A 17,363-nucleotide genomic window follows, 5' to 3' on the forward strand; every position below is an offset into this window, starting at 1 on the left:
GAGCATGCTCCTTTGTTCCTACAGGGGGATGTGATTGGCTTGTCTGTTGGCTGGTAGGGAACTGAATCATGTGACACTGACTGATAAGACTGTAATACTATAAAATACAATATATAAATTATAATACCATAATGGTATAATACTATCTACTACAATACCAAAGGCATCGATGAAAAGCCCAACACTATCATATGTGACTGAGAGACTGAATGTTTCTTCCCTCAGATTGGTTGCAACATATTTTCCTATTACAATTCTCTCTCCTTCATTCAAAGTGAACGATCCAAGTAACAGACAGAAATAATAAAGAATAAAGGGCAACAGATGCAAAGAACTCACGAAATGATACTCCATGGTAAAGTTTATATACTTAGGAATTAATACCAACTCATTATTAGCAAAAAATAAGCATCTTTACATCAAGAGTAGTTTTCCCTTTAATAAAAAAAGGTGGAATGTGTGTAATGGACAAGAGCTAATCAAAATTTGCCAAATGAGGCTAGTAAGACAATCCTAACAATTCACAATCATTATTCACTGGTCCATTAATCACAGGACAATACATACAAATGAAACTTACCTGGCCAGGTGCGGTGGCTCATGCCTGCAATCCCAGCCCTTTGGGAGGCCAAGGCGGGCAAATCATGAGGTCAGGAGTTCAAGACCAGCATAGCCAACATGGCGAAACCCTATCTCTACTAAAAATACAAAGAATTAGCTGGACATAGTGGCGGGCACCTGTAGTCCCAGCTACACAGGAGGCTGAGGCAGGAGAATCACCTAAACCTAGGAGGTGGAGGTTGCAGTGAGCTGAGATTGCACCACCGCACTCCAGCCTGGGCAACAGAGTGAGACTCCACCTCAAAAAAAAAAAAAAAAAAATGAAATAAAAAAATTAAACTTAGCTACATATTAGAAAAACATCAAAATTCAACCATGAATCCAGCACATTATCAAATGAATAGACAAAAATTCTACCAACAAACTTAAGAAAATATCATTATCTATGAAATTCAAGTACTACTGCTTAAAGAGCATTTATAGAACTCTCACCTCAAGGTTTCCCTGCAAAACAAGGTGAAATGCATACTCAAGACTCTTTAAGAATGAACCACTGATAAAAACAATATACTTGTAACTTGTGTAACATTTCATACATTTTTTTCAAGCACTGCATGATAATTAATTTGCATCAGGCTTTCCAAATTAGAAAAGCTTCACTTATAGAACTTCTTCCCAGTGGGAATTTTCACATGACTTTTCAAGTAAATGTGAAAACTGAAAATATTCTTGCAGTTTCTAAACTATTAGAGTTTTAATCCTGTGTACGCTCTTGTATTTACAAGGTTCAGCCAGCTACAGTGTTCATTTTCATATGTCCTTCAGTGAGTATGAGAGAAATGAAACATTCCCACATTCTGGACATTCATAGAGTTTTTCTCAGGAATGAGCTGATGTCTTCAAATGGAACTAACACAAGTGAAGGCCTTACCACAAATTTAAATTCAAAAGGCTTTTCTCCACTCTGAGTTCTCCCAAATCTTCAGAAACAGGACAATCTGAAGACTTGACCACATTTCCTATATTCTCAAGGTTTCTCTCCAGTGTGAGCTCTTTCATGTTTACAAGGGAATGGAAAAGAGTAAATGTTTTATCACATTTCTTACATTCAAGGGACTTTATTTATTTATTTATTTATTTATTTATTTATTTATTTTTGAGATGGAGTCTCACTCTGTCGCCACGCTGGAGTGCCATGGCACAATCTCAGCTCACTGCAACCTCCGCCTCCTGGGTTCAAGTGATTCTCCTGCCTCAGCCTCCTGAGTAGCTGGGATTACAAGCATATGCTCCCATACCCAGCTAATTTTTGTATTTTTAGTAGAGACAAGGTTTCACTGTGTTGGCCAGGATGGTCTCAATCGCCTGATCTTGTGATCCGCACGTACAGGGTTTTCTCCAACACCCCGTGGCTTTTTATGTCCTTGAAAAAGAACTAAGACAACTGAAATGTGCCACCATGCCCAGCTAATTATTTTCTTTCTTTTTTCTTTCTTTCTTTCTTTTTTTTTTTTGAGATGGATTCTCACTCTGTCGCCCAGGCTAGAGTGCAGTGGTGCGATCTCAGCTCACTGCAAGCTCCGCCTCCTGGGTTCACGCCATTCTTCTGCCTCAGCCTCCTGAGTATCTGGCGTGAGCCACTGTGCCCAGTATTATTTTATTTTCTGTAGAGACAGGATTTCACCATGTTGCCCAGGTTTTTTCACATTGTTTTAATCCAGGCTGGTTATGAACTCCTGGGCTCAAGCAATACACACACCTTGGCTTCCCAAAGTGTTGGGATTATAGGCTGAGTCACTACACCCAGACTCTATATCATGACTCCTTTCATGGCGAATAAGGTGACTGGAACTAGTGTAGGCTTTACCGCATCTCTTACATTCACAGGGTTTTTCTCCAGTATGAATTCTTTCGTGGAGATGAAGGGAACTGAGGCGACTGAAGTCTTGGTCACATTGTTTACATTCATAGGCTTTCTCTCCGGTATGAGTACTTCTATGGTTACAAAGGGAACTCAAACCACTAAAGGCTTTGCCACATTGTTTACATTCTCTCTCCAGTATGAATGCTTCCATGGTAGCGAAGGGAAGTGGAACAGCTGAAGGCTTTATCACATTTGGTACATTTATAGGGTCTTTCTCCAGTGTGAGTCCTTTCATGCATCTTAAAAGAATAAGAAAATCGGAATGTTTTCCCACATTCCTTACATTCGTAGGGTTTCTCTCCAATGTGAGTTCGTTCATGTATTAGACAAGAACCGGAAACAGTGAACGCTTTACCACATTGTTTACATTTATAGGGTTTTTCTCCTATGTGAGTTCTCTGATGTCTTTCAACTAAATTGAGAACATAAAAAGCTTTCCCATGGCCGAATAGGAACAGCTCCAGTCTCCAACTCCCAGCGCGAGCGACACAGAAGACCGGTGATTTCTGCATTTTCAACTGAGGTACTGGGGTCATCTCTCTAGGGAGTGCCGGACAATCGGTGCGGGTCAGCTGCTGCAGCCTGACCAGCGTGAGCTGAAGCAGGGCGAGGCATCGCCTCACCTGGAAGCGCAAGGGGGAAGGAATCCCTTTTCCTAGCCAGGGGAACTGAGACACACAACACCTGGAAAATCGGGTAACTCCCACCCCAATACTGCGCTTTAAGGAAACAGGCACACCAGGAGAATATATCCCACACCTGGCCGGGAGGGTCCCACGCCCACGGAGCCTCCCTCACAGCTAACACAGCCGTCTGCGGCGATCTATCCGCAAGGCAGCAGCGAGGCTGGGGGAGGGGCGCCCGCCATTGCTGAGGCTTAAGTAGGTAAACAAAGCCGCTGGGAAGTTCGAACTGGGTGGAGCTCACAGCAGCTCAAGGAAGCCTGCCTGTCTCTGTAGACTCTACTGCTGCGGACAGCGCACAGCTGCAGTCCATTAGGGGAAAGAGCGGGGCCTCTGCAGACCCGAACGACTCTGTCTGACAGCTTTGGGGAGAGCCGTGGATCTCCTAACGCGGAGGTTGAGATCTGAGAACGGACAGACTGCCTGCTCAGGTGGGTCCCTGACCCCCGAGTAGCCTAGCTGGGAGACATCCCCCACTAGGGGCAGTCTGATACCCCACACCTCACAGGGTGGCGTCACCCCTGAGAGGAAACTTCCAAAGAAAGAATCAGACAGGTACACTCGCTGTTCAGCAATATTCTATCTTCGGCAACCTCTACTGCTGATACCCAGGCAAACAGGGTCTGGAGTGGACCTCAAGCAATCTCTAACAGACCAACAGACAGTCCTTCTGACTGTCAGACGGAAAACTATCAAACAGGAAGGACACCTATACCAAAACCCCATCAGTACGTCACCATCATCAAAGTCCAGAGACAGATAAAACCACAAAGATGGGGAAGAAGCAGGGCAGAAAAGCTGGAAATTCAAAAAATAAGAGCGCATCTCCCCCTGCAAAGGAGCGCAGCCCATCGCCAGCAACGGATCAAAGCTGGTCAGAGAATGACTTTGACGAGATGAGAGAAGAAGGCTTCAGTCCATCAAACCTCTCAGAGCTAAAGGAGGAATTACGTACCCAGCACAAAGAAACTAAAAATCTTGAAAAAAAAGTGGAAGAATTGACAGCTAGACTAATTAATGCAGAGAAGATCATAAACGAAATGACAGAGATGAAAACCATGACACGAGAAATACGTGAAAAATGCACAAGCTTCAGTAACCGACTCGATCAACTGGAGGAAAGAGTATCAGCGATTGAGGATCAAATGAATGAAATGAAGCGAGAAGAGAAACCAAAAGAAAAAAGAAGAAAAAGAAATGAACAAAGCCTGCAAGAAGTATGGGATTATGTAAAAAGACCAAATCTACGTCTGATTGGGGTGCCTGAAAGTGAGGGGGAAAATGGAACCAAGTTGGAAAACACTCTTCAGGATATCATCCAGGAGAACTTCCCCAACCTAGTAGGGCAGGCCAACATTCAAATTCAGGAAATACAGAGAACGCCACAAAGATACTCCTCCAGAAGAGCAACTCCAAGACACATAATTGCCAGATTCACCAAAGTTGAAATGAAGGAAAAAATCTTAAGGGCAGCCAGAGAGAAAGGTCGGGTTACCCACAAGGGAAGCCCATCAGAATAACAGCAGACCTCTCGGCAGAAACTCTACAAGCCAGAAGAGAGTGGGGGCCAATATTCAACGTTCTTAAAGAAAAGAATTTTCAACCGAGAATTTCATATCCAGCCAAACTAAGCTTCATCAGTGAAGGAGAAATAAAATCCTTTACAGATAAGCAAATGCTTAGAGATTTTGTCACCACCAGGCCTGCCTTACAAGAGACCCTGAAGGAAGCCCTAAACATGGAAAGGAACAACCGGTACCAGCCATTGCAAAAACATGCCAAAATGTAAAGACCATCGAGGCTAGGAAGAAACTGCATCAACTAACGAGCAAAATAACCAGTTAATATCATAATGACAGGATCAAGTTCACACATAACAATATTAACCTTAAATGTCAATGGACTAAATGCTCCAATTAAAAGACACAGACTGGCAAACTGGATCAAGAGTCAAGACCCATCAGTCTGCTGTATTCAGGAGACCCATCTCACATGCAGACACATACATAGGCTCAAAATAAAGGGATGGAGGAAGATCTACCAAGCAAATGGAGAACAAAAAAAAGCAGGGGTTGCAATCCTAGTCTCTGATAAAACAGACTTTAAACCATCAAAGATCAAAAGAGACAAAGAAGGCCATTACATCATGGTAAAGGGATCAATTCAACAGGAAGAGCTAACTCTCCTAAATATATATGCACCCAATACAGGAGCACCCAGATTCATAAAGCAAGTCCTTAGAGACCTACAAAGAGACTTAGACTCCCATACAATAATAATGGGAGACTTCAACACTCCACTGTCAACATTAGACAGATCAACGAGACAGAAAGTTAACAAGGATATCCAGGAATTGAACTCATCTCTGCACCAAGCGGACCTAATAGACATCTATAGAACTCTCCACCCCAAATCAACAGAATATACATTCTTCTCAGCACCACATCGCACTTATTCCAAAATTGACCACATAATTGGAAGTAAAGCACTCCTCAGCAAATGTACAAGAACTGAAATTATAACAAACTGTCTCTCAGACCACAGTGCAATCAAACTAGAACTCAGGACTAAGAAACTCAATCCAAACCGCTCAACTACATGGAAACTGAACAACCTGCTCCTGAATGACTACTGGGTACATAACGAAATGAAAGCAGAAATAAAGACGTTCTTTGAAACCAATGAGAACAAAGATACAACATACCAGAATCTCTGGGACACATTTAAAGCAGTGTGTAGAGGGAAATTTATAGCACTAAATGCCCACAAGAGAAAGCAGGCGAGATCTAAAATTGACACTCTAACATCACAATTAAAAGAACTAGAGAGGCAAGAGCAAACACATTCAAAAGCTAGCAGAAGGCAAGAAATAACTAAGATCAGAGCAGAACTGAAGGAGATAGAGACACAAAAAACCCTCCAAAAAATCAATGAATCCAGGAGTGGTTTTTTGAAAAGATCAACAAAATTGACAGACCGCTAGCTAGACTAATAAAGAAGAAAAGAGAGAAGAATCAAATAGACGCAATAAAAAATGATAAAGGGGATATCACCACCGACCCCACAGAAATACAAACAACCATCAGAGAATACTATAAATGCCTCTACGCAAATCGACTAGAAAATCTAGAAGAAATGGATAATTTCCTGGACACTTACACTCTCCCAAGACTAAACCAGGAAGAAGTTGAATCCCTGAATAGACCAATAGCAGGCTCTGAAATTGAGGCAACAATTAATAGCCTACCCACCAAAAAAAGTCCAGGACCAGATGGATTCACAGCTGAATTCTACCAGAGGTACAAGGAGGAGCTGGTACCATTCCTTCTGAAACTATTTCAATCAATAGAAAAAGAGGGAATCCTCCCTAACTCTTTTTATGAGGCCAACATCATCCTGATACCAAAGCCTGGCAGAGACACAACAAAAAAAGAGAATTTTAGACCAATATCCCTGATGAACATCGATGCAAAAATCCTCAATAAAATACTGGCAAACCGGATTCAGCAGCACATCAAAAAGCTTATCCACCATGATCAAGTGGGCTTCATCCCTGGGATGCAAGGCTGGTTCAACATTCGCAAATCAATAAACGTAATCCAGCATATAAACAGAACCAAAGACAAGAACCACATAATTATCTCAATAGATGCAGAAAAGGCTTTTGACAAAATTCAACAGCCCTTTATGCTAAAAACGCTCAATAAATTGGTATTGATGGAACGTACCTCAAAATAATAAGAGCTATTTATGACAAACCCACAGCTAATATCATACTGAATGGGCAAAAACTGGAAAAATTCCCTTTGAAAACTGGCACAAGACAGGGATGCCCTCTCTCACCACTCCTATTCAACATAGTGTTGGAAGTTCTGGCTAGGGCAATCAGGCAAGAGAAAGAAATCAAGGGTATCCAGTTAGGAAAAGAAGAAGTCAAATTGTCCCTGTTTGCAGATGACATGATTGTATATTTAGAAAACCCCATCGTCTCAGCCCAAAATCTCCTTAAGCTGATAAGCAACTTCAGCAAAGTCTCAGGATACAAAATTAATGTGCAAAAATCACAAGCATTCTTATACACCAGTAACAGACAAGCAGAGAGCCAAATCAGGAATGAACTTCCATTCACAGTTGCTTCAAAGAGAATAAAATACCTAGGAATCCAGCTTACAAGGGATGTAAAGGACCTCTTCAAGGAGAACTACAAACCACTGCTCAGTGAAATCAAAGAGGACACAAACAAATGGAAGAACATACCATGCTCATGGATAGGAAGAATCAATATTGTGAAAATGGCCATACTGCCCAAGGTGATTTACAGATTCAATGCCATCCCCATCAAGCTACCAATGACTTTCTTCACAGAATTGGAAAAAACTGCTTTAAAGTTCATATGGAACCAAAAAAGAGCCCGCATTGCCAAGACAATCCTAAGTCAAAAGGACAAAGCTGGAGGCGTCACGCTACCTGACTTCAAACTATACTACAAGGCTACAGTAACCAAAACAGCATGGTACTGGTACCACAACAGAGATATAGACCAATGGAACAGAACAGAGTCCTCAGAAATAATACCACACATCTACAGCCATCTGATCTTTGACAAACCTGAGAGAAACAAGAAATGGGGAAAGGATTCCCTATTTAATAAATGGTGCTGGGAAAATTGGCTAGCCATAAGTAGAAAGCTGAAACTGGATCCTTTCCTTACCCCTTATACGAAAATTAATTCAAGATGGATTAGAGACTTAAATGTTAGACCTAATACCATAAAAACCCTAGAAGAAAATCTAGGTAGTACCATTCAGGACATAGGCATGGGCAAGGACTTCATGTCTAAAACACCAAAAGCAACGGCAGCAAAAGCAAAAATTGACACATGGGATCTAATTAAACTAAAGAGCTTTTGCACAGCTAAAGAAACTACCATCAGAGTGAACAGGCAACCTACAGAATGGGAAAAAATTTTTGCAACCTACTCATCTGACAAAGGGCTAATATCCAGAATCTACAAAGAACTCAAACAAATATACAAGAAAAAAACAAACAACCCCATCAAAAAGTGGGGAAAGGATATGAACAGACATTTCTCAAAAGAAGACATCCATACAGCCAACAGACACATGAAAAAATGCTCGTCATCACTCGCCATCAGAGAAATGCAAATCAAAACTACAATGAGATACCATCTCACACCAGTTAGAATGGCAATCATTAAGAAGTCAGGAAACAACAGGTGTTGGAGAGGATGTGGAGAAATAGGAACACTTTTACACTGTTGGTGGGATTGTAAACTAGTTCAACCATTATGGAAAACAGTATGGCGATTCCTCAAGGATCTAGAACTAGATGTACCATATGACCCAGCCATTCCACTACTGGGTATATACCCAAAGGATTATAAATTACTCTACTACAAAGACACATGCACACGTATGTTTATTGCGGCACTATTCACAATAGCAAAGTCTTGGAATCAACCCAAATGTCCATCTGTGACAGACTGGATTAAGAAAATGTGGCACATATACACCATGGAATACTATGCAGCCATAAAAAAGGATGAGTTTGCATCCTTTGTAGGGACATGGATGCAGCTGGAAACCATCATTCTTAGCAAACTATCACAAGAAGAGAAACCAAACACCGCATGTTCTCACTCATAGGTGGGAACTGAACAATGAGATCACTTGGACTCGGGAAGGGGAACATCACACACTGGGGCCTATCATGGGGAGGGGGGAGGAGGGAGGGATTGCATTGGGGAGTTATACATGATATAAACGTCATGCACATGTACCCTAGAACTTAAAGTATAATAAAAAAATAAAAATAAAAAAAAAAAAAAAAAAGCTTTCCCACATATCGTTCATTTATAAGCTGGATTTCCACTGTGCATTATCATGTGTCTTCTAACACCTGGAACAGAAACGGAGAGTTTCCCACACTGTTCACATTTATATTGCTTCTCTCCATATGGTTTGTATCCTGGGTGAGCTAGGATGTGCCTATTAAGGAGGGAATGACGTACAAAGACTTTTCCACAAATACTGCATTCACATTGTTTTCATCTAGTAGAAATGTTCTCACATTCAGATCATGATTTGGAATTTGGCTGACAACTTGTCCATCATACTATCTTCTTTGCTTTCACACAGTCTCTGTACCATATTATTTCTGTAAAAAAAAATGACAAGCACATTGTTATTGCTTGGTTTAATAACTTTCTACTTATTAATAGGTCTTGGACTTACACTGTTACCAATACCAGGGAAAATGCATTTTTTTTTTTTTTTTTTGCCATGACTAAATTATTTGAAATTAAATGGGTTACTACCAAAAACACAGCTACCACCTGCATGGCTATGACCAAAATAGTAAGATTCATATACACAATTTTGTAGTACTATTTTCAAGTAAACTGTTTTCCAAACACTGACTGCTACTGAAGTGCGTTACATTTTGGGTGAAATTTTTCTAAAAAGAAACAAATTTCAAGTGACTCTTATTTGTTTTGATTGCTTGTTTTAAGTTCATGACATGCTAAGATTCCTTCAGAGGACTTTATTTCCTCTTCTCAGTGCAAATTATCTTACATGTTTCTCAGGTTTTTCAAAGTGATCTTCAATATTCTGGTCTTTCCATCTGTTTCCTAAAATGCAGACCCAAAAATTATCATGAATTATTACAAACTATAGAAACATTACTAGATTTCATGTTCATTGTACACAGTGCTCATGCCTGATTTCTTCACCAAATCATTCCCTTGCCATATTCCAAATCACAAATAGCACTGATGATAGGGAAATACTTCTGTAATTAAGTGAAATGTGTTGTCATTCTCACCTACAGAAGCCAGGTTCCTGCAGGTTTCCTGCATCACTTCTCTGTAGAGATTCTTCTGAGAAGAATCTAGCAAAGCCCATTCCTCCTGGGTAAAGTTCACAGCCACATCCGCAAAAGCCATGGAGTCCTAGAACATTCCACACATGTGGATAGAAGAATGGGTGAGACTGACAGCACTGGGAATCTATACTCACTTCATAAGCTGTTTACATGATTCTAAAATTTCCAAGCATTTATCCTATGACTTGATTGTCACAATTCTTACTCTGTTCACATACACTCCCTCCCACACAGCAGTACTAATGCTAGATTTGAACTATTCAAAAAGGCAACAGCAAAGTAGAAACACCCATCTCATTAGAGAATCCAGAGAGTAAGATGTGCTGCTAGGAGTTACCTTTTAACTTCACTTTGTACATTTCCAGTATCTGCCATAATAAAGTCCTACCTGATGTGCATAAGTGAGTTAATATTATCAGTCCTGAGACTACTTATTCTTAAAAATGCCTGCTCACAAAGTTCAATCTTTGTTTGTATTAGTAACTTACATTTTGAAAGGGATTCCACCAACCCAAGTAATAAGAATGACTCACTGCATCTAAACGCTTATGAAATATATTTGCCAAAAGTTTTTCTGCTGAAGGTCTATTATTTTGTGTCACTGCAGTGGTGCTTAGGGAACCAGACACCAAAACACAGTCTGAACACTAAGTGTTCAATGAGTTTCCTTGGTAGACAATATTTTACATGTGCTGTCACTTGTTAACTGGGGAGTTGAGCCCATTCCATGTGATTACACCAAGAGAGAGTAGTCTTATTAAATTTAATTGAGTAGTAAATAAAACCAATAATTGATATTTAACAATATGAAAACAACAATTTTTAAAATCTCTACTGCACAATGTCAAGGCAGAAAGGAATAAGAGGAAATATGACACATGTTTTTTAAAATGACATTAATGTCACCACTTCCAGATGCTAATCCTGTGACAGCACATAAATTCCCAAATCAGGTTGTTTTTAGGCAAGAAAAACTACTTTTTCATATGTAGTAAAAATGACAAATGTCTAATGATTTTTAGTCATCTACAAAAAGAGTGATGGCTTGTCTAACATACTTCTAAGATTTTCAAATGAAAATATTCAGGACAGCACAGTATTAGCAGAGAGATGAGCAAGCAGACCAAGGGAAAAAAAAGTCTTAATGACCCATATTTATATGGAAAGTTGATGAATGATAGAGTAGGCACTGTAGAATAGAAAAAGAAATCACATGCACATTAAAATATGAGGCAAACTAGGCTGGCATCTACTTGGGAAAATGCATTGCATTCTTCTTTATTCCATGAACAATAATCAACTTATTATATATTCAAATATGAGCTGAATATTTCAGAGTTGAGTTCTGAGCTGAAAGATTAAATGTTGACATCATCAGCACACAGAAAGTAAGGCCATGACCAGATGAACTTACTTAAAAAGTAAGAGCCAAAAGAGAAAGAAAGAACATACATTTAGACCCTTATTTTATACCACACACAAAAATTAACTCATAATTAATTGATCATAGAGCAAAAAGTTAAGAATTATGATTCTGTGATATTGGAGACTCTAACTGTACCAAATGCAAGAAATAAAAAATGGGTTAATCAATCATAATTCTATCTATGTATTTCTTTACTTAGATCCTTATGTCTATAATGATAATCCCCTGCCTATAAATCTATCAATTTTTACATTGTTATTTTAAATAAAACTAAATTAGATACTGAGTACTGAGTCACTATCACTCTGAATAGGCAGAAACTCAAGTGAAAATATTATCGATCCTCCCACCTTCTCCCTAGAATTTTGGTCCTGTTACTTTTAAATGCAACTGACATTTGAAGAAAAAAGGTTGACATAATTAGATATATGTACATAGATGAACATAAATAATATACGTGAATACTTATGAATAACCAGCCTTATTCCTCTCTATTGAACCATTTGGCTCCATTATCAGTAAGGAGACTGCATGAGATCATCAACAAAACAAGCCTGATTGATTAAAGATTGAAGAATTGAGACCTTGGGCAGTGTGATATTTTCAATTCAGAGACAAGAGAAAGAACTAGCAAAGGAGACTGAGAAATGGTGCTCAGTGAACAAGGATAAAATCAGGAGATGGCATCATCCTGAAATGCAAACAAACTATGTTCAGTACTGCTCATAGAGCATGCAACACGAAGACTAACCACTGGCAACACAGACTCACCAGTGATCTTCCAAATGTCAGATTCAATGAAGTGGTGACAACAGCCTTATTGAAATGGGTTGATAGGCCAATAGTTGAAGAGGCTTCATATTTTGCTAAATAATTACAAACCAAGGGGGTAAAGAGCTGAAAAAGCTGATTCCTGAGGTCAGTCTTTGACACTGAAAATCAAAAACCCTCAGCCAGTTCTCAGGACTGAGCCAATTCAGAGAAGCACAGTTCAATGATTAAGGGGAATCTTAAGTCCTCTTGATGAAGGACATTGAAAATTCACTGCGAGAATACTCAGGGTGTGTCTTATGTTGCTTTCTCAATGACCTATAGCTATTCCTCAGACAACAGTCCTCAGAGAAAAGAACACACGTCCATATTATCTGAGACTTTTCAGTTTGGAGCCCGAACTAACACTAACATCTGGGTACCTCAAAAGACACAGTGGTTCATGGGATAAAGCGAAACGTTTTTACTTTTGGGTTTTTTGTTTTCTTTTGTTTTGTTTTGAGATGGAGTCTCGCTCTGTTACCCATGCTGGAATTCAGTGGCATGATCTCAGCTCACTGCAACCTCTGCCTCCCGGGTTCAAGTGATTCTCGTGCTTCAGCCTCTCAAGTGGCTTGGATTACAGGTGCAACACCACCACACCTGGCTAATTTTTAGTAGAGGCAGGGTTTCACCATGTTGGTCAGACTGATCTCGAACTCCTGACCTCAAGCGATCCAACCCTTGGCCACCCAAAGTACTGGGATTACAGGCATGAGCCCCCGTGCATGGTCCTTTTTGGTTTTTTGTTTTGTTGTTTTTGTTTGTCTCTTTTTAGAGACAATATCTTGCTTGATTGCCCAGGCTGGATGCAATGACGCAATCATAGATCACTGCAGATTCGAATTCCTGGGCTAAAGCAATCCTCCTGCTCGAGTCCTCTGGGTAGCTGTAACTACAGGCACACACTACCACAAACAGCTATTTTTTTTTTTCTTTTTACAGACAGATTCTTGCTATGTTGCCTAAGCTGATCTGAAACTCTCATCCTAAAGTGATCCTCCCACTTTGGCCTCCTAAGTTATTGGGATTACAGGTATGAGCCGCCTCAATAGGACTGGAGTATGAGTTTTTGAAGATCAGATGATACATAGAGCTTTGGCCCATGTCCAACCCAAAGCAGATCTAATGGGTTTATCATAGTTACCCCTTCCCAAAAGTGTAATTGAAATCGACAGGTTCAACAGCTGGCAGGACTCTCACATCGTTTCCTGACCTGTATACCAAGGGACATTATTGTAAGCACGACCGAGGGGAGGCTTCTGAACCTCTACTTTCCTGGCAATAAGATGAATAAAACATAATAACTGCATTCTCCAGGAAACAGAATTGTTTACTGTCATGGAAAAACAACTCAGAAGTTCTAGGGGGTGGTGGTCCATTTTATATCTTTATTCAGTTAACCTAACTGGACTCTGTCAGAACCAGATGGATTATAGGAAAAATGCACATTAGCGTAAACTTAAGTCACACTTACACATTCACTCTAGGATGTGGTATCTTCACTGAGCAGAATGTGGTTTCCGGCACTTTGTAAGTGGCTTTTGATTTAATGAATACCTTTAGATCTACACCCATTGTGGGGGAAAATCAAAACAATTTGCTTTGGTGTAGTAAAAACAAGAACACTCCTTCACTGTTTTATGTCAGGGCTATGTCACTTCTGCTTTCAGTTTAATGGACATTTTTAAAAATATCATGTTAATTCAATATATGAATAATGTTCCATAAATTGGTACTCATAAGCAAGAAGTGGCAAGTTCCTTAAGTATAAGTAAAATACTGTAACATCGAACAGAAGTAAAATACTAGAAGAAGAGACATAAAGTCCAGCAGATGCAAAGACCTAGAACATAGATGAAGTTGATAGGGGTCCAACGCTTCTGGTCCTCTTGTCAAAACATCCCTTTTAAGGTAAATGGCTTGTTGCCATATACATATTTCCTATCGCTAAACGGGAAACACAGTTTTGTGGGGGCCTATTGGGGTTTTGAATTCAACATATACCACATTTGAGGATATTTCTCTGACTCACTAAATGAGTTTGCAAAGACTACTTGCCTCATGTCGAACTGAGAACCAAAACCGGCTCTATAGCAGATATAGAGTCTGGCCCAAGTTGCTTGCCCACTGTGCCCGATGAAGTAACAGAATTCAAAGTTGCTACAGGCATGCATAGTGAGCATTACAGGACTCTGTGCATGCCTCTCACAGGTCCGTAGGAGAGGGGAGAGCAAACTCCTAGGGAATTAGTGCAAGACTATTCCTTCTCCAGCAGAGGAATACCTTCTGTCTGAAAAACAAAACAGCAAGTGCAGAAGATTAACCAAAGCATAAAGCCCCGCTAAGCGTAAGTGCTTCTAAGCACAAGACCCTGTGCAACTGTGAAGTCATATGCCCATAAAGCCAGCCTTGTTTGGAGAACAGGAGCAAATCTGAGTGGAACAAGGAGTGGATGGTATTGCCCTCAAGCATGTCCTTCCTCAGATTATCTTGACTGTCTTCTCTTCTCTTGGTCAGCATCTTGCTTGATCCAGATCATCCTTCCATTTGGGACTTGAATGGAACACCACACTGTGGGCATGGAGTCTGACTTTCATAACTACAACCAAGGGACTGGGCGATGGAAGGCAGAACAGCAGAGATGGTAGTTCTGCCTCACGGAAACTGGCCAGTGGGAAATAGAAGACAGAAGACAGCTGAACAGATACACTTTCCCTTTTCTTTCTTTCTTTTTTTTTTTTTTTTTTGAGGCGGAGTCTCGCTCTGTCGCCCGGACTGGAGTGCAGTGGCCGGATCTCAGCTCACTGCAAGCTCCGCCTCCCGGGTTTACGCCATTCTCCTGCCTCAGCCTCCCGAGGAGCTGGGACTACAGGCGCTCGCCACCTCGCCCAGCTAGTTTTTTGTATTTTTTTTTTTAGTAGAGACGGGGTTTCACCGTGTTAGCCAGGATGGTCTCGATCTCTTGACCTCGTGATCCGCCCGTCTCGGCCTCCCAAAGTGCTGGGATTACAGGCTTGAGCCACCGCGCCCGGCCTACATTTTCCCTTTTCTTTCCCTTTTATGACTAATGCCAGCTGTGGTTTCCCCTTGTAGCCCTTCTGGAAAAGTACTGGGAGTCAAGCACACACATCCGATGGCCACCATGCTGTCTCTCTCACCTCACTGTGAAGTGGTCATCAGCAGAGTCATATCACACATCGCAACACGTGGTTTCACATCTGCTCTTGCCTCAGTTTCCACATGTCCCGGCCATTGCTGCCCTGGACTTACCTTCCAAATAAATGTTATCACTTTAGCATCAGACATTAAATGTTCATTTAGAAAGGATTTTAAAATATTATATAAAAGTTACATTTTAGTAAGGTAGTTGGTAACTAACTCAGTTTTTTTAATGAGATGCCATTTTCGTTTATATACTAACCAGCTGGAAATATCACAATACAAATATATCATTCACAACTGAAAAATTATATGCAAATATACCAAAATATTTTATATTCGTATGCTTTTTAAAATGTATCACAATAGGTACAACCTGATTTTCATGTTCCACATTATCTTCCCATCACACATCAAATATGGCTTCATCAGGGCTATCTTATAGTGATATTTCCCCTACAATTGTATACTAGTCATACTTTTGCTCTGAGAAATGCTTCTTCTTAGATAATTCTGTAACCTCAAGTTGAAACCAGAAAAGAAAAATTTACGCAACTTTAGATTTTGTGATGAAGTTTCATTTTCATTGGTTTACCATTCCCATATAGTTTACTCCTTTATTCACTAATTTACTTGTTCATCAATTCTTGAATACCTATTCTATGTGGTGTCTTTTAGGCCCTGGGAGTCAACAGCAAGCAAGATCTATATGATCTCTGCTTTTGTGGGGCTTACATTGTACCAGGAAAGATATATGATAAACAAACAAATAACTAAATCAGATGTAGGGATGATTTATCCCAAGGTTTAGATAACATTGTTAAAATTTCATAACTCAAAGAATTAATACAATTTATAGAATTTACTTGTTTAATGATGTTATACATTTTCTTCCTATAATAGAACTTTCTTTTACTGAATATGTCAACACACTCTCTCATTGCATTATTTGCAACTAGATTATAATAAAACATATATTTAAGATGTTTTCTATCATTAATACACAGATTTCATAGAGGCCTTTTTAACATTTGCAAAAAGTTTAATCCAAGTGATCTTTATAATTTCTATACTATTTTTACATAGAGTATTATTCTAAGGTAGGGAAGATTCAAGTTATTTTATGTGAAGTTTAAAAAGAATTTCATGTATGGAAGATGGAGGAGATAATTGGCAATTCAGGGACTCTGAGGTGGTTTAGAAAAAGAAAAAAAAACCTGAAATATTTGACATCAGATCTCAACTTCAAAAAAGGTTTCCTTTAACTCAAAAACTGGCAGAAATGACTTTTCTAAGTGCAGGCTGAGACTTATGACAACACTGAAAAGGTCATAATGGTGTTTCTTTCTTCATCCATATTATAGAAATGACTTTTTTATCAGCTCTTCACATATTTGTATTAAATCTAATATTCCTCAGTACTGTTTATGGTAGACATATACAAAATGTGTTCTAAATATATTTGTCAACCTTGAATATTATTCTGTACATCTTTTTTTCTGACAATAATTATTTTGGCTATAAACTAAACATAAAATTAGAATTCATGATGAAATAAAAACTACCCCAAAGGTGAAACTTCATTATTGATTTAGAATTGAGTATCCTTACTATCAAAAAATTAGATGTTTAAGCACACTGTGGTACATATGCGTGGTAAAAATCAGTGGAGAAGAGCAATGATTTTGAGATAAGGTGTCAGTTCTTAACAATTATAAGTAAAGATCTTAAATTTTCCAAGTGAAACATGATAATATGATATGTATACGTGAAATATACATGGGTTCATGATTCTGAAAAACTTCTTACCACATTTTCTATAATTTGGCATCTTGTGAAAATATGATTAACATTATGTTATTGTCAATGTCTTTTAAGTCTTTCATATACA

The 17,363-nt window shown here is 39.4% G+C and overlaps 1 pseudogene; it reads right to left on the reverse strand.

The window, feature by feature from the left end:
* Positions 1-9,044: 9,044 nt before the first annotated feature.
* LOC117090903 lies at positions 9,045-15,619 on the reverse strand (annotated as a pseudogene).
* Positions 15,620-17,363: the final 1,744 nt, after the last annotated feature.

The sequence above is a fragment of the Trachypithecus francoisi genome, unplaced genomic scaffold (genome assembly GCF_009764315.1).
Source record: "Trachypithecus francoisi isolate TF-2019V2 unplaced genomic scaffold, Tfra_2.0 Lachesis_group11, whole genome shotgun sequence".
NCBI classification, from domain to species: domain Eukaryota; kingdom Metazoa; phylum Chordata; class Mammalia; order Primates; family Cercopithecidae; genus Trachypithecus; species Trachypithecus francoisi.